Source organism: Stenella coeruleoalba (assembly GCF_951394435.1).
Source record: "Stenella coeruleoalba genome assembly, chromosome: 1".
Lineage (NCBI taxonomy): Eukaryota > Metazoa > Chordata > Mammalia > Artiodactyla > Delphinidae > Stenella > Stenella coeruleoalba.
This window is the reverse complement of record NC_137169.1, coordinates 4,915,746-4,940,852: the sequence shown is the minus strand read 5'-3', so window position 1 is coordinate 4,940,852 and position 25,107 is coordinate 4,915,746. Positions and strand designations below refer to the sequence as shown.

Here is a 25,107-nt window from a genome sequence, read left to right as displayed (position 1 = left end):
TTCGATTGGCCCAAGGAGTTTGGATGACTTTTTATTTCGACAGTTTAACAGCTCCTTCTCCCCAGGGGCAGCCCCTAGTGCACAGTCCTCGGAAAAGCCCACTGAAATGGCCCATCAGAGCTTCCTCGAAGCCTTTCCCTCCTCTCTGACCACACGGCCCCTGCAGAACACCTTCCCTGAAGAGCTGGCCCAGGAAAGCGGAGGGAACGGGGCACCTGCCGCAGGGCTTCAGGCAGCTCCTGCGGGCCACACACCACCCCTGGAAGGAGGTGAGGGGTTCCACGCACATGTTAAGGCCAGGAACACACGGAGACATGGCCAGCCAGGCAGGGCTGCAGTTACCAAGTCTCCTCCTTCCTCCTCAAAGGAATGTTCTAGAAGGAAATCCTTGCCCAGTGCCCACTCGCAGGGTTACCTGTGGCTCCACCCAGGTCGGCGGGCGTTCACACCTGTGGAACCTCTGGCAGGCCACCCGGGCGGATTAAATCTCCACGTGTACTTTGCAAAAGGAAGAGCGGTTTCCTTGCCAGGACTGACCCAGGACCACAAGTGATGGAAGCTTCCACAAGCATCTAGGAATCTGTCAGGTCTGCATTCCTCAGCAGAGACCCCCCAGCTCAATAACAACAAAAAAAATCACATCTTGACACCCTAAGGTCAATGCAAAGTGTCTCTGAAAACGCTTTATAAATACTAACACCCTCTCCTTCTACTGACTGAGGTGTCTTCCCACCAGGCCACTCATTTGACCCCAGAGCTGCCCCGTGTAGGGGGAACCAGTTGACGACTCCGGAGGAGGGAACCCACAGAGAGTACAGCGTGAGGCTGGATCCCAATCGCGATCCCAGCACGCTTTGTTTTAGAAACGGGAGCCAATTCTAAAATCCATACGGAAGCACAAAGGACCCAGAGCTGCCAACGTGCTCTGAAAGAGAAGGATGGAGAGTTAACACAGCTTTGATTCTAAGGATTTTTTTTTTTTTTTTTTTTTTTTTTTTTTTTTGTGGTACGCGGGCCTCTCACTGCTGTGGCCTCTCCCATTGCGGAGCACAGGCTCCGGACGCGCAGGCTCAGCGGCCATGGCTCACGGGCCCAGCCGCTCCACGGCATGTGGGATCTTCCCGGACCGGGATACGAACCCGTGTCCCCTGCATCGGCAGGCGGACTCTCAACCACTGCGCCACCAGGGAAGCCCGGTTCTAAGGATTTTAAGATTTATTATAAAGCTACGGCAGTCAAGTCAGTGGGTTTGGCGTGAAGACAGACAACCGATCACTGAAATAGAACAGGGTCCAGAAACAGACCCTCATACCTGTGAACGAATGACTTTCCATAAAGCAGCAAAAGGCAACTCAGTGGAGAAGTGGGAGGCTTTCCAACAAATAGTGCTGGGATAACCGGACATCCACATGCAAAAAAACCAGAAAAATGAACCTCACCCCATATACAAAAATGAACTCAAAGTGGCTTATAGACCTAAGTTTAAATGTATAAAATTTTGGTAAGAAAACATAGGAGAAAATATCTGTGGCCCTGGGTTAGGCAAAGATTGCTTCGATACAACACCAAAAGCACGAGCTATGACAACAAAATGATCCATAAATTGGACTTCATCAAAATTAATTTCTGTTCTTCAAAAGATACCATTACGAGAATGAAGAGAAGTCACAGACTAGAAGAAAATCTCTGTAAAGCCTATATCTGCTAAATGACTTTTTCTAGACTATATATAAAGAACTCTCAAAACCCAATAATAAAAACACAGGGAACCCAATTTTTTGGAAATGGACAAAAGACGTGAACAGATATTTCACCAAGAAGACACAGGGGTGGCAATTAAGTGTGTGAACATCATTAGTGATTAAGGAAATGCAGATTAAAACCACGACCAGGTGCCACCAACCACCTACTGGAATGGCTAAAATTAAAGCGAATCCAAAACGCAGACACAGAGAACAGTCTCGTGGTCGCCAGGGGGCCGGGGTGGGGCGGGAGGGGGGAAGGGGGAGTGTGGGAATCTGAGGTTAGCAGATGCAAACTGTTACATAGAAGATGGATAAACAACAAGGTCCTACTGTAGAGCCCAGGGGGCTATTGTCAATAGCCTGTGGTAAACCATAATGGAGAAGAATAGGAAAAAGAATGTATATATATATATATATATATATGTATGTATAACTGAATCCCTTCACTGTACAGTAGAAATGAACACAGCATTGTAAATCAACTATACTTCAATAACGTAAATCTAAAAAAATAATAAAAGGAAAGCGAATGACCATACAAAATGTTGGCAAGGATGTGAGGGAACTGGGACTCTCATGCCCTGCTGCTGGTTGGAATGGAAAGTGGTACAGCTGCTTTGGAAAGCAGTTTGGCACCTTCCACATGATCCGGGCTTTCCACTTTTAGGTGTTTACCCAAGAGAAGAGAAAGCATACGACCATGCAGAGGCTTGCACACGAATGCTCATATCAGCTTTATTTGTAAGAGTCAAAAACTGGAAGCAACCCAAAGGCCCATCAACAGGTGAATGGACAAATCACCTCCTATCCACACAGTGGAACACTGCTCTTCGATAAAAAGCAATGAACTGATACCTGCAACATGGATGAGCTGCCAAATAATTGTGTGGAGTGAAAGAAGGCAGACGGAAAAAAGAGTGCAGACTGTATGATTCCATTTCTATAACACTCTAGGAAATGCAAACTAACTATGGTGATGGAAAGCAGAACAGCAGTGCCAGGGAAGGAGGCGGGGCGGACCTGGAGCGAGGAATTACAAAGGGGTCCAGGACACTTCTGGGGGGGGCTGGGCATTTCATTCTCCTGATCTGGTGATGGTGATGTCAAAACCCACCAAGGTGTACGTTTTAAATATGTGCAGTTTATCATATGTCGATGATGCCTCGATGACGCTATTTTTAGATAAAGACTAAAAAGGTGAAGGGGGCCCCTGGAGCTGTGTGAGGAGGCCCCCAGGATGTGTGCGTGCTGTGAGCAGGGAAAGGAAAGAAAGGAGCCAACAGGAGGAACAGTAATTTGCCCGTGACTCGTGGAGGAAAAGCGCGCATCAGAATTCATTCATTCATTCATTCAGTAAATTGGTGTTCCGAGCCCTGAGGACACAGAGGAAAGTATGGTTCTTCTCCTGAAAGAAATTGGGACAAGAACCCTGACTGGTGGGTGCATCACTGTTGTGTATCTTGGTCATAAATTCGTACCATGTGTGCAGGTGTGCAGTGTGAGTGCGCCGCCAGGCTCCCCAGCGGACTGACTTCAGACAAATCACACAAACACTTTGTGCCTCTGCGTCCTCCTCTGTAAAATGAGGATAACAGTCGTATCCACCCTACAGGGCTGTTATGATTCAATCAATTAATACCTGTGTGATTCTTAGAAGGAGGCATCGTAAGCACTCAACCAAGAGCCATATTTGGTGCTATAATTATCACTGCTTTTATGACTAACCCTTCTCAGAGACGCCCACCGAGATGTAAAGATAAATGCAGGTGCTGAGATAAATGACTGATTCTACTCGTTTTTCTGTCTCTCCTTACTTTTCCTCATTAAACATGTATTACTTCTAAAGTGAAAGTTTTAAGCAAATGCAAATACACAGATGAACAAGTAATCTAGAACACTCGACAGCTCCAGTAGGTACCAGCCCACACCCCCTTTGAACAAGCTCCCTGTGGGTGCTCAGCCCGCACCCTCCCTCCTTCCTCAGACAGCCTAGGAGTCTCCCCACAAAAGCCCCGACCAGAACCTTTATCTGCAGCAGGTTCACAGGTGGGAGGTGTGAACAGAGGTTTCTCTTGGCCCCGGCTTCCTGTAGCCTTTTATGCGAATCAGACTGAGGGCATCTCTGCCCCAGGCAAGGGCTGGTGCGTGGAACAGAGAACGGAAGAATCAAAGTCATGTGCGGCGTGGTCCCACCTGCTCCCGCCCTGGCGCCAGGTGACATGAGGACCCCAGAGAGGCCCATCGTCCCCAGCAGGGGTCTTCTTCCTTACGTGGTGCCAACTGCATGCACCCTATGCCCCAGAGAACAGAGAGGGCTGCTGGGGGGGGGCGTGCAGCAAAAGGGTCCCTCAGCCCCCAAGAGGGGCATAAAGCAGCTGAGGAAACCTGGCCCTGGAGAGGCCAGGGGACAGGGGGGCAGAGCCGTGACCCATACGGGGTGGCAGCCAGGAACCTGAGGAAATGGCAGTAACTGAGGGCCAGACCCCTCCCGCCACCTGCCCCTCACACACCGACAAACCCAGTGGTGGTTTAGGGGCAGCTTTAAATGTGCTGAGAAACCCCAGAATTAAACGAGATTATGTTTCTGCGTCCTGGTGGAAGGAAGGATTGAAGTAGAAACTAAATTCCGTATTGGAGAGACAGACAGACAGCTCCGTGTCGCATACCCTGCGCTGTGGCCTGAGGGTGGTCTCTGTCACAGACTTATCTGCGGTCACCACTTGCTGAGGGTTTGTCTTCAGCGGATCGAAGCAGCGCGCGACACAGTGAGGAACGCGGGTGCCAGCCCCGCGGAACAGAACGGAGGGAGCCCTGGACCCTGTCTGGGCACCGGCTCTCCACCAGGGGGACAGGCGTGTGGGTGGGTGATGACAAGTCTCCAAGGTCCAAGGGGAGGTGAGGCCGGCTCGAAGCTACAGGAGAGGGCATCTGGACAGATCTGGAAGCATCCAGAGACCAACACGGGCATGTGAAGCCCAGCAAAGACAACTTAAGTCTAAAGGGTGGTCCCCCCACCAGAAGCTCACAGCTGAGTGAAGGGGACAAACGTCACGAGAACGAAACAAGGACGGCCTTGGGAGGGTGACCACGGAGTCCCCAAAGCGCTCACTGACGGACTCATGTCGTGTCGTGAGGGTTTCCATCCATCCTCCTCGAGATGAGAGAAGGGCCAATGCAACACGTTCCCAATAAAGCCAAATTGATTTCATCTGAAGAACTGTCCTTCATCCGGAGATTATGTCCTTCCAACTTTTCTGTTCTGAAACGCCGATGATATATGGTCGCTGGAATTTTTCAAAGTCTTACTTGGCAAAATTCAAAGTTGGCGACCCTGAACGTCCCTCCTGTTAAAAAAATTCCCGGCTCTGAGAAAGCGCTCGGTGCCGAGAAAACAGCACGATGCAGACGGGGTCTCTGACGGGACTGAGGGGCTGGGGGCCTCCTTTAGACGGGGTCTCACGGACGGCCTTTTTGGGAAGCAACATTTAAAGTGAGACCAAAATGAGCTGCGGCAGCATGGGAGCGGCTGAAGACAGAGAGGCCAGATGGAGGCGACAGCAAGAGCAAAGGTCCCGCCCGAGTGCCAATGAGCTGGGTGAGATCTTGGAACCGACCCAGGCGAAGGAGGGAGGGTGCAGTGGCCGCAGCTGGAATGGCAGGGAAGGGCCTGTCTGGGAACAAGGCAGGCAGGGGCATCTTCCCAGGGGAGACGGAGGTAATCAACTCTTCCCTGGGAGGGTTAAGATGGGGAAGGCAGGTGGGAGTAAAGGTAAAGAGGAGGGGCTGTGTGAGAGCAGGAATAGCACAGAGGACCTGGGGTGAAGAACCTGTTTAATAAGATGCAGCCCTGCCCGCCTGGTGTACCATCGGCCTAAGACATTCGCACCTGCTGAACAGGAAGGTACAGACACCTGGTTCCTCCTCTGATGCTTGCAGAGTGAGCACGGCATTTTAGAAGTCTTTTCAGACTCGCTGTCTTGTAAACCGAGTGGTTTGGGGAGCTCCCTGCCCGTTGAAGCAACGGATTTCAGTACTTCAGGCAGAGGAGAGGACACGTTACCCACCAAAACAACAAAGGGAATTCTCAGCTCTGAACGGCTGGCATGATTTTTGTTAGTGTAAGCAGCATGGCCGCAGATCGGAGAGCATTTTGTTCAGAGGGAGGGTTTTCGGAATCCGGGGCCTGGGTTCCTCCTCGAGTGTGGAGAAGATGCCCCTCCGCACCCTCACCCTTTGGCTGATGCCCAGGCGGGAGGAGAATGAAATGCAGAGGGAGGGAGCGCAGGGAACACCCCTTCCTGTCCCGAGAGACTGGGGAGGGGCCGAGAGGGAGGATGGAGGTGGGCACGAGACCCTCGTCATCTCTCCCACACACACCACCCCCCAGATGGGTACCAGGAGTCTGAGACCTGAGGGTCAATGATCTGCTTCCTGGGTACCAAGGAGGAACCAAAGGCCCTAGGAACACGGTTCCCAAACTGTGCACCCAGGCACCCTGGAGAGCCTCCGAGAACTCATGAGACCACAGGATATTTTAAGTTATGGAGGGAAACAAGCAATACTACATATCTGTCGGACCCCTGTCAGACACCACGGGGATAACAGTTTCACCGTGAGATGAGCCTACGAGCCTTTTGAGGACATCACGTCACTGTGAAGCTGAGTTTTCAGTGATTGCTGAGATAAGAAGGACCTGGAAAAAATCTGGAGGGAACAGGAAGTGGGGTTGGCGGCACCCAATCTGACTCCGGGATTTGAAAAGCTGTCCAGCCCCCGATGGTCACACATATCCCATTAGTAAGTAACTGGGTAATTTAAGAATGAAATAAAAAATTATGAGTATGATATTTTCGAGCAGCTGTTGTTAGGACACAAATATTTATTAAGGCTTTTGGATCTAACTGCTTAATAAACGGAACTGTTAAGTATTCTTTGAACTATTAAGCATTCTTAATAAACGGAACTGTTAAGTATTCTTAACGGAACCGTTAAGTATTCTAGGGATGCCATAAAAAAAAAAAAGAAAATCACTGAGGCACTCGGGGTGCCAAGAACCAAGGAAGTTTGGAAACTTCTGCTCTGGAGCAGGTAGATGGACGAGACGGAGAGCAATCGTGGACGGCGGCCCGCCCGGAGCTCACGCTCAGGCTGCCGGGTACTGCTCTGAGAACTGACTTTGGAACAACTGGTTTCATCCGCTAATAACCCTCTTTGCCTTGAAGAGGAATCAGCCGCTACACAGGAGGGTGCAGAACTCTGCTGGGCACAGAGTAAGTGATCAGCGAGTGGTGACTGTTGATCATTCTTATCATTATTACCTTTATTATGGATGTGATACCCCTAGAAGGCAGGGGCACAGAGAGGAAATAAGGCCCCTGCAGCCGTTAAGGCAGTGAGGGGAGGAGCCCCCCAAGACCTGCCCCCAGGTGGACAGACACCCCCAGCGGGTGGCTTAGTGCCCCATGACCTGCGGGCCCCAGGGCCTCGGTGGGAGAAGGCGGGAAGGCTGAGGCCTCTGATGGTCAAGATGCGGAGGCCGCTTTGGAAGGGGCCTTGGAACGCTGAGAAGATAAAAGTGGACCAGCTCCACCTCCGGGGCTGCCTCCCCAGAGGCCAGATGGGCCGGTGGTTCCTGGGGCTCATCCGTCCAGGCTTTCTGCAAGCAGCACCCACGGAGCCACCCGTGGAGTGCAGGGACTCCTCCCTCAGCCACCACCAGGCCACGAGCACACACCCCTCCCCAAACCCCAAGGGGCAGGGGGAAGCGGGGGAGGGGCGCTCCGAAAGACTGAACAGGGACCCAAAACATCCAGGCAGAGAGGGGTTCCCTCAGGGGCTGATACAAGCCATTCGACTACACTCCCAGAGTGGACCTAAAATCTAGGAGCCCAGCCCTCCGCTCTCGAAAGCAAGGTCAGGCCACGTGGAGAGAAGGAGAGAAGCTACGTTTTCTGTGCACACACGGGACACAATGTAAGTGGACCGGTGACCCTGCAACACACGGGCCGAGGCATCAGAGACGGAGGACGTGAGTGAAGGTGAGCCCTGGGCCGAGCCAGCAGAGCCCACCATGGAGCGGCCCACGGCCCCGTTGCCCCAAAGGATGGATGAGCGATTCCAAAATTCCCCAAGTCCCCAGGCTTCGGGCACCCGCCACCCCAGGGACCTGCAGCCCCCGAGGGCCCAGTGGGGCCAGGGTCAGACTGTGTGGTCCACTCGCCACACCCAGGAAAGCTAGACTACGTCTCACGGAGAAAACGCCCAGAGAAATCCGACCACGAGGCAAACCCATCCTGCCAGAGTGCATCAAAATCACTGTTTGCAAGATTTCTATCTGCCCCAGTTGACTTGTTTCAAATCCGAAGTGCCAGATTCCCGGTATAGTAATAGAAAGGGTATTCATAGGCACTCCGGCTTCCAGTAAGATGCAAAAAACTTCGCTCACATTTTTTAAAGTTTATAAATAGCCTCGGAAAAGGAGCTGGAACACGCTTCTTAGTAAATACAGCTGACCCATTTTCCTCATTCTTCACCAGGAATAAAGCGACTGTTACCACGGAAAGTACAGAAGAGTCTAAATATATATTTCCTCCTCACAGGCACCAGATCAGAAAAGCAGCGTCGACACCCAGGAGGCGAAGGAGGGAGAGGCCAGGCCCCCGGTTACCACCCCGCACTCCCGAGGGCCAGGGTGGCAGCGGGTGCCTCTGGGGAGCCCACGCCCCAGGACTGACTCTCAGCTCCAGCAGCCCTGCTCAAGGTCATGGGGCTCGGCCAGGCCTTCCTTGACCTGCCTCCTCCCCAGCAGCTCCTGTGTCCCCACCGTCTGTCTCCCCAGCTAGTAGGAAAGTTCCAGAAGGGGGGCGTCGCCCCTTGGGTTCACTACTTGTACACCCATTCCTGGAACCTGGCATGTGGTAAGTCAACTCTATGAAATGAACGAGGAGGTGACAGGCGGGCCTGGCTGGCCTGTGCTCCCAGCGCTGTTTCTGATCCTGTCAGCCTCCATCTCGTTTCTACGCGGGAACGTACCCGAGTCGCCCCTTCATCTGCGAAGCTGCAAGCCAGCTTGCGTGATGGCCTCGGAGGGGGTCCTTGTTTCTGATGACTTCCATACCTTGGAAAACTGTTTTTCCCCCTCCTTTTGGCAAGAGCTGTAGTATGAAACAATTACCCACCAACCCAGCAGGTCTCAGTGATTCGGAGGGAAAGAACGAGGCCTCTGGGCAGTCCGTGGGGAAGGTTAAGTGTGTCTGTCCATCCACTGCTCTGTGCCGGGTGCTGGCGCCTCCGCAGGCCCACGGGTAGGCGTCTGGCCAGCTTCCCCGGGAACTCATTCACGGCCCCCATGCTTCATCTGGCGCTGGTGGAAGAGAGGTCTCAGAGGGGCTGCGGGCTGGGCAGAAACGCAAAGCCTTCCCCGCTGTTTTCCCAGGAGTCGCAGGGGATGCGGGGGGCGGGTACACGGTGGGGCAGCTCTGCAGGACCTCCTGGGGACGGCGCCTGTCACCCTGAGCAAACAAGAAGGTTCCCCCCTGAGGCTTCAAAGGACGGAGGTCTCTGGGGTGTCTGCCACCCAAGCAGGGAGACACAGGAACAGACACACAGCTCGTGGGGCAGAAGCCAGGGACACCCCAGAAGGCTTTCATGGGAGCCGGGGTCCCCGTGGAGGCAGGACCCTGGGCCAGACCCGGGCGGTGCTGGGGGATCACCTGGTGTCCAGTAACTAGGAAACGGTGATGGACATGGACTTCCTGCCCCAGCTGACCCTAAACCCCCCGTCTGGGCAGCTCATCCCCATGGAGAGCAACCACGCGGGACCCTCCCCAGGCTGGTGGAAACCTATCTCCCTGCCCCACCTGCTCGCACTTCACCCGGTGCGGCTTGAACGGGTTGCCGGCCCCGTGCTGGGGGCTGGGCTGTGGGCGTCCCCACAGGGCCTGGCCACGTGGCTCTGGGGTGGCCTGCTATCCCTCCTCACCTCCCTGCAAGCCCTTACAGACCTCCCAGATGGGGAGCTGCAGAGCTGAAAGCCAGCAGCCCACGAGCCCACCCCGAGCAGAGGGATTTAATAAGGGTCTGCTGTCATCCCTGTCCACGCTCTGGTCCCGACATGGTGACACGAGGAGGCCCCCAACCTGATCACGGATACTCGGGGGCTCAGGCTCGCATCCCCCACACCTCTGCACACCACTGGGCCTGCGCACGGCAGGTGCGCAAGCAGGGCTGCAGGCCGCCTTCGTATAAAGAGTGAGCGCTTGGAGTTCCGCGAGTTTACGCTGTATTCCCGAAGTCTCTGTTCTTTATCAGTTATTTCTCTAGATTAACTTTTTAATTCATCATCTCGCTTATGATCATCAAAGAGCTTAACTGATAACTTATTTGATGGAATCTACCTTATCTATGAAATTTTTACTACTTCAGAGAAGTGCAAGCAGCGACCAGCAAGCGGAAACAGCCCCCCATCACCAGAGAGCCACCTGCTTTATCCTCCACCAGACTTGTTCCTGGAACAGGTAAGGGGAGGGGGGATCTAAGGTCCCAGCACCCCAGATTAAAACCTGGCTCTCAGGGGAACTTGGGAGCCATGGGGTGGCTTTAGAGCATGTCAGCCAACCCTTTGGCATTTCTCCCAACAAGAAGGGCATGTAATTCCCCCCTCCTTGAATACAAGCTCACAGAAGCGATGCTGTGTGACTTCGTGAAGGCAACACAGCTTCCCCTGGGTTCCCTGTCAGGACTCGCACCTCTAGGGCCCACGTGAGAAGTCTGGCTGTCCTGCCGCTGCCGTGGAGACCACACAGAAGGAGGGAGGCCCAAGGAGCCCCCCGCTGCTCTGCCCCCAGTGGTTTGCGTCTTCCCAGACACGGAGTGAGGGGCCCTCCGGACGACTCGGCAGCACTGGGACCCTGAGTGAGGGCCCCTGGCCCGGCCCAGCCGCCGCCAGAACCAGGAGAGGTGATAATAATAAAGGATTCTGCGAAGCCTGAGGTGACTTGTTATGAGGCCAGAATTAGCTGGAACGATACACAAGCCTTGCTGGCCGTGGGGCTCTGGCCAGACACCTTCCCTCCTTTTGCTCGCCTGAAATGAGGGGACCGGGGACCAGGAACAGATTTTTGCCGGACTTTTCTCTCGATTTTAAAAAAACGAGAGACAAAAAGAAAAATCAAAACAAAACAGGTATAATGGAACAAATTCTTCATAAAGCTAAACTTATTCCGTTTGAGAAATACTCTTTATATTGCAATTATGTCCCTCTTATATTGCTGGTATTAGAATATTCTTCCACTTATGAAATGATGATATAGTAGCTGGCCTCTGGCTTTTAATGGCCTCACTTGGTCAAATTAAAACTTTTAAAATTCGACCAGTCTGTGACATCCAAAGTCGGGGATCCACCTGGTCTCAGATCACTTCCATATCTGATAGGCCGTGATTTACGAAATTCCCTACAGAAAAGGGGAGCTACCTCTCCTCCCGCCAAATATACTCCACAAAGCCCGGCCCCGGCTTATCAGCTCAGACACCTGGCTCCGGTTTAACACAGCTCGTTGGTCACACAGAGTCGGTCCTTAACAGGCCTGCAAGCCCTTCCACCCGAGGCAGCCCCCTGCCTCAGGCCCCTGGCGTGCCCACCCCGCTTCTGGGGGTGCCCACTCCTCCCACCGGGCCCTGCAGGGCTCCAGGAACCCTGAGTGGACGAAGAGCCTGAGGCTCAAGCAGAAAGAATTCCTTCAAATCCCAGCAAAAAGGGCCTCGCTTCCTAAGCCCAGCGCCTTCTCCAGCAGCATCTGGCCCATCCGAGGCAGGGCGGCTCGCCCCAGAGAGAAACACACAAACCTCCAGAAAAGGGTGTCTGTCAGCAGATCTGCACTTTCCAAAAACAGCGTGTTTCCAGGTCACGGAACAGAGAGACGCCAGCCAGAAAAACGCTGTGGGCTTGATTTCTGAAACGGTGAAGCCGCCTGGAAGCGTCTGGCCCTCTGGCCTTGCAACCCGGCCAGGCTCACATCCTCTCCTCCCCTGCATCAGAGGGTCTGTGGCCATGGAGAGGGAAGGTGCACATCCCTCTAGCCACGGGACGACGACCACGGTGTCACGGCAGGAGTACTGGGCTGGAGCGTTTTCTAACCCTCACGGCATCGGCCACCCTAAGGCACCCGGGAGCCGGCAGCATCCCTCCCTTTGCCCAAATCCAGGTGTGCGGTGGCCCCAGGCTGAGGCCCCTGAGGGGGTCCAGGCTTCCCTGGGAGGGGGTGTGGGCAGGACAGGCTGTGTTGATGGCTTCCTGACGCCACATAAATACCATTTTGAAGCCACCACAGTATTTCTCGAGCACAAACAGTACAGTAAAGCCGAGACATTTATATGCAGTTGGGAGACATTTATCCTGTGACAACATTCTATTCCAATGACTTTTCTATTGCCACCAATGATTAATGATGTAAATTCTGTCACTTGGGATGATGGATGCAGGGCGGCTAAGGGGCCTCGCATAGATTACCCAAACCCCGGCTTCCCATTGGCTCCCAGGACAAAAGTGGCCTGGGCTTCAGTCAAGCGTAAACGTAAAGTTCTTTGAGATTAAAAACGCAGTTTTCTCGTCCAGAGCGGCCGGTTCAGGACTGGGGGAAAGGCTCCTCTTCCTCAAACATGTGTTCTCTCCTCGGCGTCAGGCCGCTCCATGAGCTCCAGTCAAGAAGTGCACAGTTCTTTGCAGAGAGGAGCTGGGAAGGCCTTCGCCACAGCAGGAAAGCTAGAGGCAGGCGAGCAGGGCCCAGGGGCTCGGGGGGTCTGGGCCCCCAGGTGCTGGGTCTGACGCAGCCCCACCAACCTAGGTCCCAGGCAGACCGAGCTCCTCCCTGCTTCTCTGCTGTGGTCCTGCTGGGCCACTTGGTCCAGTGACCCGCGTCTTCTCCCAGGGCCCCAGGGTCTCTGAGGTCCTGCCATTGTCCTGCACCAAAGAGGGCGAACGTCCCCCTTGAGAAGGCCTCGCTGCTGCTGCTTGGCGGTTCTCCCTCTGTCTCCCCCTAAATGCTGTGTCTCTGGGGGGCTCCCTGAGGCTCTCCTTCCCTCTCACTCCACTGCGCCCCTTGGGGGTGTCTATCTACTCCCCGGGCCGTAGCTGCTGCTGACCCCCGAAGCTGTATTTCCCAGGCCCTCCTTGATTCTAAGCTTTACACTCACAGATCCTACTGCCCGCGGGTGTCTCCTAGGGGCCTCGAACCGCAGGCTTCCGTACACCCCGGGGTCCCACGTGGCAGTGAACGCGACCTCCTCCAGCCCAGCAGGCCAAGACAGAAGCCCTGGAGCTGTGCTGGCTCCCCTCCGGCCCTCACCCTCCAGGTCGGACTGATGACCAAGTCCTACAGAGTCCTCTCCTTAACAATGTCTCGAACCTGTCACTTCTCTCCCACTCTGGCCCAGTTGTCACTGAGATTAATGGCAGCAAGTTCAGGGTCTCTGAACAGTTTTCCTCACGTACGGTCTTGCCACCGTGGCCCTGCCTCCGAGCAACAGAAATCGCATCAGCTGCCCGACCCGGGCCCCCCAGTGTCTCCCCAGGCTCGTCACACACGCTGGCCACCGCTGTTGGGGCTCTGCTCCGCCTGGGGCGGAGACAGCTCCAGCACCCCAACCTCTGCCTTGCTCCACGCTGCACACTCTCTGGACTTCGGGCGGTTTCTCAGACACGCCGTGCTCTCTCTGGATGCCACATCTTCACGGGGTAACTCCACCTGCCTGGAACAATTCCCTCTCCCCTGCCCCCTTCACCTGCGACCTCCTGCTCAGCCCCCAGGTCTCAGCTTAGCCATCGCTCACTCAGAGAAACCATCCCTGACCCCCCCACCAGAGCACACAGGCTTTGCTGTGGGCTCCAGGAGTGGTCTGTGATCCTGTCCTCCTACCCCCGACACACCGCCCCCTCCCCACGGAGTGAGCTCGGGGTCCTCGTCGGTCCTGGCCATCAGCACTAGGCCCGAGCACTTCACACGGAGTCAGCGCAGAATAAGCGTCCGTTACAGGGTTGCTCAGTGGGGACACCGAGTAGGGAACCTCTCTGCATGTTGGGCATCTCCCCTCCCACCCGCCCTTGAATGCAAAGTCCTTGAGGCCCAGAACTCTGACAAGTTCGTTTCTGGACCCCTGGGGAGCCCGTCACAGGTCTTGCACAGAGTAGGTGTTCAGAACATGTTTACGGAGAAACCAGCAGAGAAGAAAGAAAAACACCTCATATAAAAAGCCCAGGGAACCTAGAAAATCAGTCGCCTCATTCATAAGGCAAAGGCTTAAAAGTTTAAAGACGGAGAGAGGATGGATGTGCAGTGCGCAGCGAGCATGCGGGCCTGTAAATCAAGCCGCTGTAAATGCCGCGGGGAGAGCGGCTCGGTTTCCCTGCAGAAACGCGGGAAGCAGCTGTAATTCAGAGGTAAGGCGGGCCTTACAGGAACTCGTGGGTCTGGATTCCTGGCACTCCTAACTCAATTTGGCCATCTCTCTCAGCGTCCTTTCTTGGAAAACAGATGCGCTTTCTACTTTGTGATGCCTGGGAAAGGCCTGGCTCTGTGCTGACAGGTGGGGGAGCCCCAGCCAGGGAGACACCCGGAGATTTCTACTGTCCTGGGGATTCCCACCCGGTGGCAGGAGAAAGCACAGAGGAAGAACGCAGACACACTGTGTACCCCGGCCCCCTTCTCGACCCCTTCCCAGGCAGCGTGGTCACCTCCGAGGCAGCTGGGCCTGGGAACAGGAGGGCGTTCACAGGACGTGCCCTGGAGATTTGGGGGCTCCACTGCCCACACCCAGCGTGAGGGACCCACCAGAGAGCAACCGGCCACAGACCAGGGTGGGAAGGGGGGCATCGGTCCCACGCCAGCAACTGGGAGTGGCATAATGCTGGGACCAGACTCTTGTTTGTAAGGTGGAGGGCTACCCCGCCTCCAGACCCCGACCTCAGAGAAAGGCTTGGTCAGCAGCAGGGCTGCCTGTTCGCTTCCTCAGCGACCGGGAACATCACTGACTCTATCCTCCTCCCCAGACCAGCGTCTCCCACCATGCCAGTGGCCACAGCTGCTGGAGGGGGAGGCCAGAGGCCCACGGCTGCCTCTGGCTCATTCACCACGTGGGCCCTCACGCCCTCCACGGCACACCACCTCCTCTCGCCCCCAGGCTCTGCCCGTGGACCTGCCTCCAGCAAAGAAAGTCCAGCCCTCCCTCTCCATCCAGGCTGCGCTGGGCTCCCCCATCTTGAAAAGCAAGGCTCGCTCAGCTCTATTCTCCCCACCCCCGCTCCTCTGGCCACTCCTCACCTTCTTGTGAAACTTCTCAAACTGCAGTCACACCGACACCTCACCTCCCAATCAGGAGGCTGGGCAGGAAAAGAACTCAGGAGCAAGTCCCCAAGAGGACCGGACAAAGGAATTATGAGATGCAGAAATTCTGAGACCTTCGAAAACTGCTAGATTTCTTAGTTGACTGAATGCACATACCCCACTACAAAAATTATCTTCCAAGTCTGGTTTTTAGGTTCCCGGAGTAAAAGAAGTGAAAAATCTAATTTTTGAAACCTTCATAAATATGTGCATTTTTGTGGCTAAAACTACCTAAATGAATCCACTTTTGCCTGACAAAGTAGAGGAATCCAAAGCTCCTGGATTTTAGAAGTTTCCATTAAGGCAGCTTTTCTTTTTTCAAAAAATAGTGACTAGAAAAATAAATCAGAAGGCTTCATGAAGCCCAGGGCCAATAGGAGACGGCCAGGACAAGGCTCCCTGACAAGTCCAGCAGCCCGAGCAGGGCTGTGTCTCCTACTTTTCTTATTTCTGAAGCAGCTCCGGCCAAAGGCGTGCCTTTGAATCGTACAGAATTAGACTTCGGCCGTGGTTTTTTCCCAGGCAGTACAGTACGTCTTCATTGGTGCTACAGCAGCTCGTAAATTAAGATAAAAAGCTGGTGAGCATGTGGGCGCCGGCGCGGCAGGGAGCTGCGCGGGGTCGCCACAGCAGAGCTGCAGCAGCTCCGGGTGCAGGAGGCGGCGGACTCTGTGGTGAAGAGTCTGGAGAGAGAACATCCGGAAGATGCAGGGCCTCACGTTCCGGTGCAGCACCGGCTGTTGTGAGGACGACCAGGCATCCATGCAGCAAGTGCACCAGTGCATTGAGCGCTGCCATGCACCTCTGGCTCAAGCCCAGGCCCTGGTGACCTGCGAGTTGGAGAAGTTCCAGGACCGCCTGGCCCTGTGCACCATACACTGCAACGACAAAGCCAGGGATTCAATAGACGCGGGGAGTAAAGAGCTTCAGGTGAAGCGGCAGCTGGAGAGTTCCGTGACCAAGTGTGTGGATGGCCACGTGAACCTCATCCCAACCAAGACCAAGAAGATGAAGGAGTCTCTCTCGTCCATTGGGAAATAGCTGTCTGCTACTGGCCATCAGGGCTGAAGGCAGGAATCTATTTAAAAAGAGGAACGGGGATTTGGGTTTTCTAAGGAAAGTTTATGAATGAGGAAATTAAGGATGGCAGCAAGTTTAAGGCCTATGTCACTTGCCTCTGGACACTGGTTCTTTGTGTGTGAATCCTAGAAAGTGAAAAAACCTGGTGCTAAAATTTGGGTCAGAGATAGCACAGGAGAGTTTGTGTGAGGCTGAATTTCATGTGGCCAGGGCTTATCCCGGCAACAGGGAGTCTCCCTTGCACCAAACCAGAGCCCTCCAAGGTACCAGATTCTCTTAGTACACAGATACCAGCAGGCTGGCAGGTTCACCTGACCCGCCTATGAGCTGGTGGGGTGTGAGGAGAGCTGTTTCTGTTCGTTGCCAGCCTCCTGTTTGTCTGAAAGATCACTACAACATGTTCCACAAACTGGAAGTAAAACAAAATCCAGGAGGTCACTAATTTAGAAGGGGAAAGGGGGCCTCTGGGGCTTTGTTTTGCGTGGTTTTGTTTTATGTACAAGGGCATGAAGCTACTTTAAGATGTAGAGTTGGGGGAGGTAGTTTGGATAAAAACTTTGAAAGGGTCCTTGCGGATGTTCAGTTCTGGCCGTCAGAATGTGCATGTGCATTTCTTAAAATTCTCACACATGACATCTTTCAGCCTGGAGACCCTGCAAAAACATAAGAAGCGCTATCACACTGGCAGGGGAAGCAAACCTCCCCTCTAACTGGCAGCCGTGATGAGCCCTGAGGCTGTCTGCAGCAGAGTCAGCAGAGTGACAAGACAATCTTGCAGTGACACTCACCCTTGAAGGGAAAGGGGGTTTTGACTGTGCTGTATGCTAGTATTCAGGAATGAACAGCGAAAGAGGAATTGTTCGCTGCTTATTAATTAAGAGAGTTATGAAGTACTGGCTTTGGAAAAATCTGGTTTCCATAAAACAAAATAGAATGAAAGCCTAAACCCAGTATTGCTTACTTTGTCCCCTGTAATAACAGAGCTCTGTTGAAACAATCCCTTGGCAACACGAAGGTCAAAGGAGAAAAAGTCAGCAACTCAGGGGCGAGCTGTGACTCCTTTAGAGCAAAAAACGGGACAGCCCCCCGTCACCAAATACCGCTTGTGTGACATGCATTGTTCTTGCCGCAGTTCAGGCACCTTATCGTTTTATTAAGGACCTTGTTGCGTTTTTACCAACTTATTACTTGATAACATAGCCTGTCTGTTTGCTGTTTCAAGACTGTGACACATTTCCCTAGTGGTTTGGTTTTAAAAATAAATAAGACTTAATTTTTCTTCAAAAGACAAAGCTGGTGGGATGGAGACAAGAATGTGTTCCTGAGGAGGGGAGAGAAAGCAGCAGAACACTGGCCCCAGAGTTGGTGGCTCCTGGCACCTCCCTGGCTAACAGGGGCTCCCCGTTTCCTCAGACCTGCTGAACTAAAAGCCCCAACTTCCGCAAGCCAGGCCTAAGCGGGCTGCATCTCAAAGAGGGAAAGGTCTGTGACCCAACCATGCACCTGTGCCACCCTCCCTATGGGTCTGCCTGGGACCAGGCGCTGAGAAGAGACTGAGAGCACCCCATGTGGCCTACAACTAGTACCACTGGGCAGAGGCCACGATAAATGGCCATGGATGGCCACTAGCTAGGCCATCCTAGCTAGTAGCTCTGTGTGTGAATTGCTCTGCCTTAATTCAAGTGCACATTCATTTACTTGAGAATTCAGTACTTGTTAAACGTATCAGGTGCTGTCCTAACACCAGAGGCACAACAGTGGAAAAGCCCTGCCTTCTTGCAACCTACATTCAACTGGGGGAGGCAGGCAGCAACCAGAATCCCTCAGAAGTGATCAAGTGTGATTATGCTCAGCACCCCCACAGGCAGTTTAGACCATCTGACAGAGACCCTTGCCCTAGTGCAGGGTCTTTGCCCCCTCTCGAGATGCTGACATGAACCCTGTGCTCCAGACAAAACGGACTATTCATTTGCCTCCAAATCCATCCTTGCCTGCTCCCATGCCTGCATTTGTGCTATTCCTTCCCCTAGGAAGGGCCCCCTCTTTACCTCTCAAACACCCTACTCTGCCTTCAGAACCAAAATCCATGCCACCTCCTCTGCGAGTCTCCCCTGGTCCCCTCCCCACACCTCCCTCCTCTGCACGTTCCTCAGCTTGGTCTCCGGCATGGAGTGCGGAGCCCGGCACAGCACAGTTTGAGGGGCTCACACAGAAATGCTCATGCATAAAGCAACTTAGAAACACTCAGGAAGAGAAAGAACAGCATTCAGGGTAGGGAACAGTTAGTGGAAGCTTCCAGGAAGAAGCTGACCTGAGTCTCTGCTGGAAGAAGCTAAGTGGGGTGAAGGAGGAGCAAGGTACTCTAGGCAGGGGCCAGCACCTGGCCAAAAACTCCCGGGGATCAAGCAGAATGCCTCCCTTGCCATGACTGCACTGTGCTGGGGAGGGCACCCCAACAAGGATGGGGGTGTGGGGAACCCCAAAGGCAAGTGGCTCTGGGGGGACCCACAGGCTCCCCAGCAGTGCAATGAGCAACCTGATGGAGCCAGTGTCCAGCTGTGTGGGACTCACAGGTGGGGGGTGTAGGGGACTCAACCTCCCCAAGCATCTGAGCCAGAGGATGTGGCGGCCAGAGCAAAGATGAGGGCTCCAATCTAGAGGCCAGGGGGAGAAACTGGCCCCAGAAGTCCAACCCCTCCTCCATGGCCTCTGTCCCCAGGAACGTTCACACATAGAGAAGGAAGGGTGGCACTTAGGCCCTTTCAGAGAGGGGGAACTGAAGCATAGATAACGTGACTCACTCAAGGTCATGGCACACTGATGGCAACCTGGGTAGGTCACACCTGTAGTTGGACGGGGTTGCTGGGGAAAGCAGCCCAGCGCTGGCGTTACAGGGCGTGGGCTGGGTTCAAATCCTGCCTCTGACTTACCAGCGGGGTACCTTTGGGCAGGCCACTTAACCTCATGGAGCCCAAGCTGCCTTCCCTGCAAAGTGGGAACAGAAACGCCTCCCCAGCTGCCTGACCGGGTAGTGGGAAGTATTCTGTGACCCATGTATGGCAACTGGCAGTGGCCTGGCTCAGCCCAGAGTGGCTACAACAGAGTATCCCGTGCGCACTGGGGTCAAGTCTTCTGCTGAGAGGGAGACAGTGGGGACCACAAGGGAGCTGGGAGAAGCTGTCAGCCAGGAGGACAGGTGCTGGGAGGACTGACAAAAGGGACCCCCCCCCCCCCCAGGTAGGGCACCCCCTGCAGAGGGAGAGCCGGTCTCAACCCAGCCGGTCACCAAGTGGAAATTACGAACTTCTCCACTGCGGCAGCAGAAATACCAAGGTTATTTTGAAAAGTATAAGAAATGTTAATTCCCTGGGGCTCTTTATGTAAAGATAGACTAGAATCAAGAGGATGGAGTGGCTCCCAGGAAACTGACAGGAAGAGAGATGCACTTTAATATTTCATTAGTGTCCCATTAGCAAGATAACACACGTTTTCACACTTGGTGACTTCTTGGGAATAATGTCTTATTCAGAAACAAACGGGGACACCACTGCCGCTTACCCTGCTGGCCTGCGAAGCATGCTGCAGCAGCCAATTGGAAAGGACTTGACCTTCAGGGTTATGGCTACCCCAGCCAGTGAACTCAAGAGTGTGTGACTTTCTGGGAGGCTCCTAAAATACCTGCTAATCCAGATGAAACCCAAGCAACTGAAGTGAAAAAGTAGGGAGGCAAAGCCTTCCTTATGCTTCTCAAACCAGGCTTGTACTGCTCACCCCTCCAGGCCACCCACCACCTGAGGGATCCTAACACCCTGGCCATCACCTCTGGCCCTACAGTTACAGCTACAGTGGAGGGCAGGGGAGGGGAGGCAAGGGGGCAGGGATTCAGGAAGATAAGGGGTGGGGTGTCCTTAGCTACCATTGTGCAAATCACTGTCACTTTCACTTGCTCAGCAAATATGTACCAAACACCTAGCGTGTGCCAGGAATAAGCTTGAGGCTGGGCACAGGGCAGGAAGCAGAGAGAAGTAATGAAGTTTGAGGGCTTACGTTTCACAGCAGACCCAAGAGGCAGGCTCGGTGTTCCCATTTTTCAGATGATGAAAATAGCTCAGGGAAGTTAACTGCCCTCCGCAGCTCAAGCCACAGACTCGGCTGCCTGTCCTTACAGCCGGAGGCAGGGATGCGGTAAAGGGAGGGGCCTGGCAGGAGGGCTCTGGGTCCTGGACCTGCTCTGCCCTTGTTGGTCTACCTTTCGGGGCATTTAGAGATGACAAAACACATGCAAAGACTCTGCAGATGAGCTTTGTTTCCAGGCTTTCAGGTGTGTCACTAAGGTCTTATTTTCTGGATGGACGATAATTGCCAGCAGGTGGGACAATCGCTCAGCCCCCCCCCCCCCTTTGGCACGAGGTGCCAAAGAAAACGAGCACAGGCAGGGCCCTCCCAGCTCAGAGGAGCCACCTTCATTCATGTGGCCTCCCAGGCGCCCCAACGCCCTCCAGGGACCGCCTTATGGACTGCGCTTCCTGGTCCTTAACAAAAGTCATCATCTGCGTCCGGGGAGCAGAGGGCATCTGGCCTCCAGGGACACCCTCCCCATTTCCCTCTAATTTGGTCTATTAATTTAAAGCAAAGGAAGCTGCCAGGAGTGGTGGGCACAGGGGATGGCTGTGAGGATATAATTAACGCAGCCGCTCCAAACGCAAGGTGATGCCTCATCAACTCATCAGCAGGTGCACAGCAATTTAGGATGACAGCCTGGAGGACGGCAACGGGGACACGCAGCCACCTTTCAGGTCCGTGCCTCGCCCGCCACTTCAGTTTCCTGGCTGTCGAGCAATGACAAACAAAGCTCTCCCAGCAGAAGGCTCCGAGCTGCCGGAAGCCCAGCAAGAGGTGCTGGTGCCGGAATGGCTGGCGGCCTGGGGGCCAGGCCCAAAGCACCCCGGACCCAGCTAACCACAGGGTCCCATGCAGAGACCCGCTAGGGGACAGGAGAGCACAGCTCCAGCTTTTTTTTTTTTTTTTTTTTTGCCGTACGCGGGCCTCCCACCGCCGCGGCCCCTCCCTCCGCGGAGCACAGGCTCCGGACGGGCAGGCCCAGCAGCCACGGCTCACGGGCCCAGCCGCTCTGCGGCACTTGGGACCCTCCCGGAACGGGGCATGAACCCGCGTCCCCCGCACCGGCAGGCGGACCCTCAACCACTGCGCCACCAGGGAAGCCCTCAGCTCCAGCTTTTAAATACTTCCCCATTAAAGAGTCAGCGTGGGTTCCTGACCCTGTTCGCTGCGCTCTGCAAACACAGGAGACAAAGATGGACCAAGAGGACGTGGTGGCCTTCCCAAACCACGACCTGCTGGAGGGACACAAGTTAAGCAGAGGGCTGCTTCCAAACATCACATCAAGTCATTTTAGCATTTTCCCTTCAAGAAACAAGACCAGCTAACCTATAAGGGAAAAGAATCTGAAAAAGGACAGATAGACAGATACATAGATACATAGATAGATGGATATATACCTGAATCACTGTGCTATACACCTGAAACACGTTGTAAATCAACTATACTTCAATTTAAAAATAAATAAATAGGGAGGGAGATGCAAGAGGGAGGAGATATGGGGATATATGTATATATATAGCTGATTCACTTTGTTATAAAGCAGAAACTAACACATCATTGTAAAGCAATTATACTCCAATAAAGATGTAATAAATAAATAAATAAATAAAGTGGGGGGAAATATAAATAAATAAATAAGAAACTGAATGGAAAAAAAGAAAAGAAACAAGACCAGCATTTCTCCCCACTTCCAAGAAAAAAAAAAAAAAATATATATATATATATATTCATCTTGTAAGCCTCAAATACAGCAGAAACATTTCAGTAGAGAGGGTTAACCCTGCAAAGTTATGCTCCAGCCTGGCTCCAAAGAGACACACGGGTAGTTTTGGGCCACCCAGGTGACTCTACCCATGCAGAAGCTGGAAGATAACTGGGGAAAAAAGAAGAAAAAAGGTTACCATACTGGTGTGTTGACATGACAACCCTTCTTTTCTTTCCCAGCAGGTCGCCTAGGTAAAGCCCTTGGCGGCTTTGGAATCACCTGGATGGTGAACTTCAATGATGACCCAGCAGAAGAAGATACACAAAGTGTCCCTTCGATCCCTGAGCAGCCACCTGGGCCCCAAAAAAGTTAACACTGCTTCAGCACATCTGCTCCACAAGGGCAGTGAGGGGGTGTGGCCAGACCCCAGGGCCCAGTCACGATACAGATAAAGCCAAGAGCAGAGAAGGGACGGCTGCAGACCCCACAATGGCACATCGTGAAAGGCCCACGGACTCGGGGACCAGTGAGCGGGACGAGGTTAGCTGCTCAGAGCTCGAAACAGGCTGGGCCGCCCTCAGGGTGAAGAGCAGAGCAGATGCAGGAAACCTTCCTTGGTGTTAGGGTAACATGGGAGGGAGGAAACCCAGAAGCCGCCATCCCCTCTGAGAGCTGAGCCCGAAAGAACCAGACCCGGACAGCTCACTCGGGAGCTTTTCACAAGTCTTTTCGCGCACACGTATTAATTTCACCCGGGTCACACTCACGATCTGAGGTCACCCCAGGGAGGCAGGTGGGTGCACCCAGGCCTCACCTGTCACAGGGCTGCCTCTGGTGGGCCACCCCACCTGCTGCGCTTAGACCCACATTACAAATGAACAGCTCTACAGCCGCACCAGCTCCTAGGAGGACTAGAGCCTTCTCTACCCCAGCGTTCTCTCCCCCTCGCACACAACTGCAGCTCTGCCACGTATAGCTCAGTCCTCAGCTGTGCCAACTGACCCAGGGGTCTGCTCTAGGGCCCCACCTCAGGGTGGAGCACGTTCACCTGGGAACTGCGCCCCTGTTGGAGAGGCCCCGGGGCCCAGCAGCCCCGAGGCGGGCCCTTTCTGGCTATGAATTTCCAGATGGTGGCTGTTCCCGCCCCGCCCCAAGGGGCCAGCAGCATTTCTATGATTTTTGCTTAGAAAGAAGAGTTAGTCGTATTTCTCTTCCAAATGCAGCTGGAACAGGGAGGCAAAACTGACCTTTCACACGTATTTTGCATTAATTCAGAAATACTCTATCCGAATAAAGAATATGAGGTGACTTTACTTCACGCACCCTTTCATCTAAATTATTAAAAGCCCACATATAATACTTCGGACGACCAAAGCAGACAAATTTTTTCTCTTAAGGCAAGGAAATCCTCATTTTCCTGGAGAGTAAAAGAGAACGTGCAAGTCAGCCTGCTTAATCCTACCTGCCTCCATTGAAAAAACAGAAAAGGGATTAGGATGTAAAATGACCAGGATGCTTGTGGTTATTATTGTACTTCACCATGTTATTCTTTGATTCGATGCCTTTTAATTAAATTTAAATTGATCGAGCAGTTTCAGCAATGATTTCTCAATACTCATGTGTGATTCTGAAGATGCTAGAATCTGGCTAAATTAATACTTCACACTCACCTGCCAATAACAACTCCTGGTGAAAAATTGCACATTCAGGAGGCTGGCAAAGACTGTCCCACTAAGTAGTGCTGGGAGGACGAGGCAAGGAGCATCTCAGGACAGATTCCCAGCTACCTGTAGAGTCTGGTCTCACAACATCGTACACAATGCCTCGTGAATAGTATTTTTATAAAAGTTGAATCAAAGCATATTTTTAAAAATTTTATGTCCACCTTCCCAACTCCACTCCAAGAAAATAAAATGGATGCAGATTTTGGTTCACGACTGTGAACTCAGACTGTGCCAAACCCGGAGAAGGGTGACAGGACCAGTGTCCTAAGAGGCTTGAATTTATGGGGAGAATCAGGAGGTGAGCAAGTTGCCAATTCGCTGACACAAAAACCTTTTCTTGGGGAAAACGCACTGAACTTTCTTTCAGTCTGCTTCTTGAATACTCTAGCTTAGCATCTGCAGTGAGCTGCAAAGTGTCCTGTGTGCCAGGAAACAGATAAGCTGTGGGTAAAAGGGCTGCATGGTGGGAGCAAGACAGAAGCACCGGGACTTCCCTGGTGGCGCAGTGGTTAGGAATCCAGCTGCCAGTGCAGGCAACAGGGGTTCGAGCTCTGGTCCAGGAAGATCCCACACACCGCAGAGCCCGTGCGCCACAACTACTGAGCCTGCACTCTAGATCCCGCGAGCCACAACTACTGAGCCCACACGCCACAACCACTGAATCCGTGTGCTATAACTACTGAGCCCACGCGCCACAACTACTGAAGCCCGTGCGCCTAGAGCCCGTACTCCACAACAAGAGAAGTCACCACAATGAGAAGCCTGCACACGGCAAAAAAGAGTAGTCCCCGCTCGCCGCAACTAGAGAAAGCCTGCACGCAGCAACAAAGATCCAACGCAGCCAAAAATTAATTAATTACTTAAAAAAAAAAAAAGACAAAAGCCCCGGCCATCCACCTGCGCAGCATGGAGAGCAGCTGGGAGTCCTCCACAGATGCCAGGCACCCACTCTGCCAGGCTCGGAAGGCCAGGGGCCACAGTGGAGGTTGGGCATTAAAAACCCCTTCCTGTGCCTTATCTGCAGGGAGACGGATAAGACGCAAGGAGGTGGTGCGTGTCAGGCAGCTGAGGCGCCTTGAAGAAAACCAGCAGACACACAGGGTGAGGGGTGCTCTTCGATGGGGTGACAAGGGGAGCCATGTGAACGGGGCATCTGAGCAGAGCTGAGGGGAGGAGGCATGGTGAGAACGGTCTGGGGTTCCAGGCAGAAGGAACACAAGTACACAGCCATCAAGAACACAGGAGCTGAAGCCAGACCACCCGAGGCCCGGAGGTCACGGGCGGGCTCTAGATTTCACCACAAGCGTGATGGGAGCTCAGCTGGGCTTCGCGCCAGCTTCTGTCTGGGGGCAAGC

The 25,107-nt window shown here is 53.5% G+C and overlaps 1 protein-coding gene and 1 pseudogene across 2 annotated transcripts in view; one reads left to right on the top strand and one right to left on the bottom strand.

The window, feature by feature from the left end:
- The window catches only part of CAMTA1 (calmodulin binding transcription activator 1), a gene marked incomplete at its 5' end in the record, with an annotated part of 885,827 nt that overhangs the window by 739,200 nt on the left and 121,520 nt on the right, over positions 1 to 25,107 (bottom strand).
- On the top strand, positions 15,708 to 16,162 carry LOC307186816 (protein FAM136A-like; annotated as a pseudogene). Its single transcript has one exon. The product of its transcript is annotated as a protein FAM136A-like (transcript).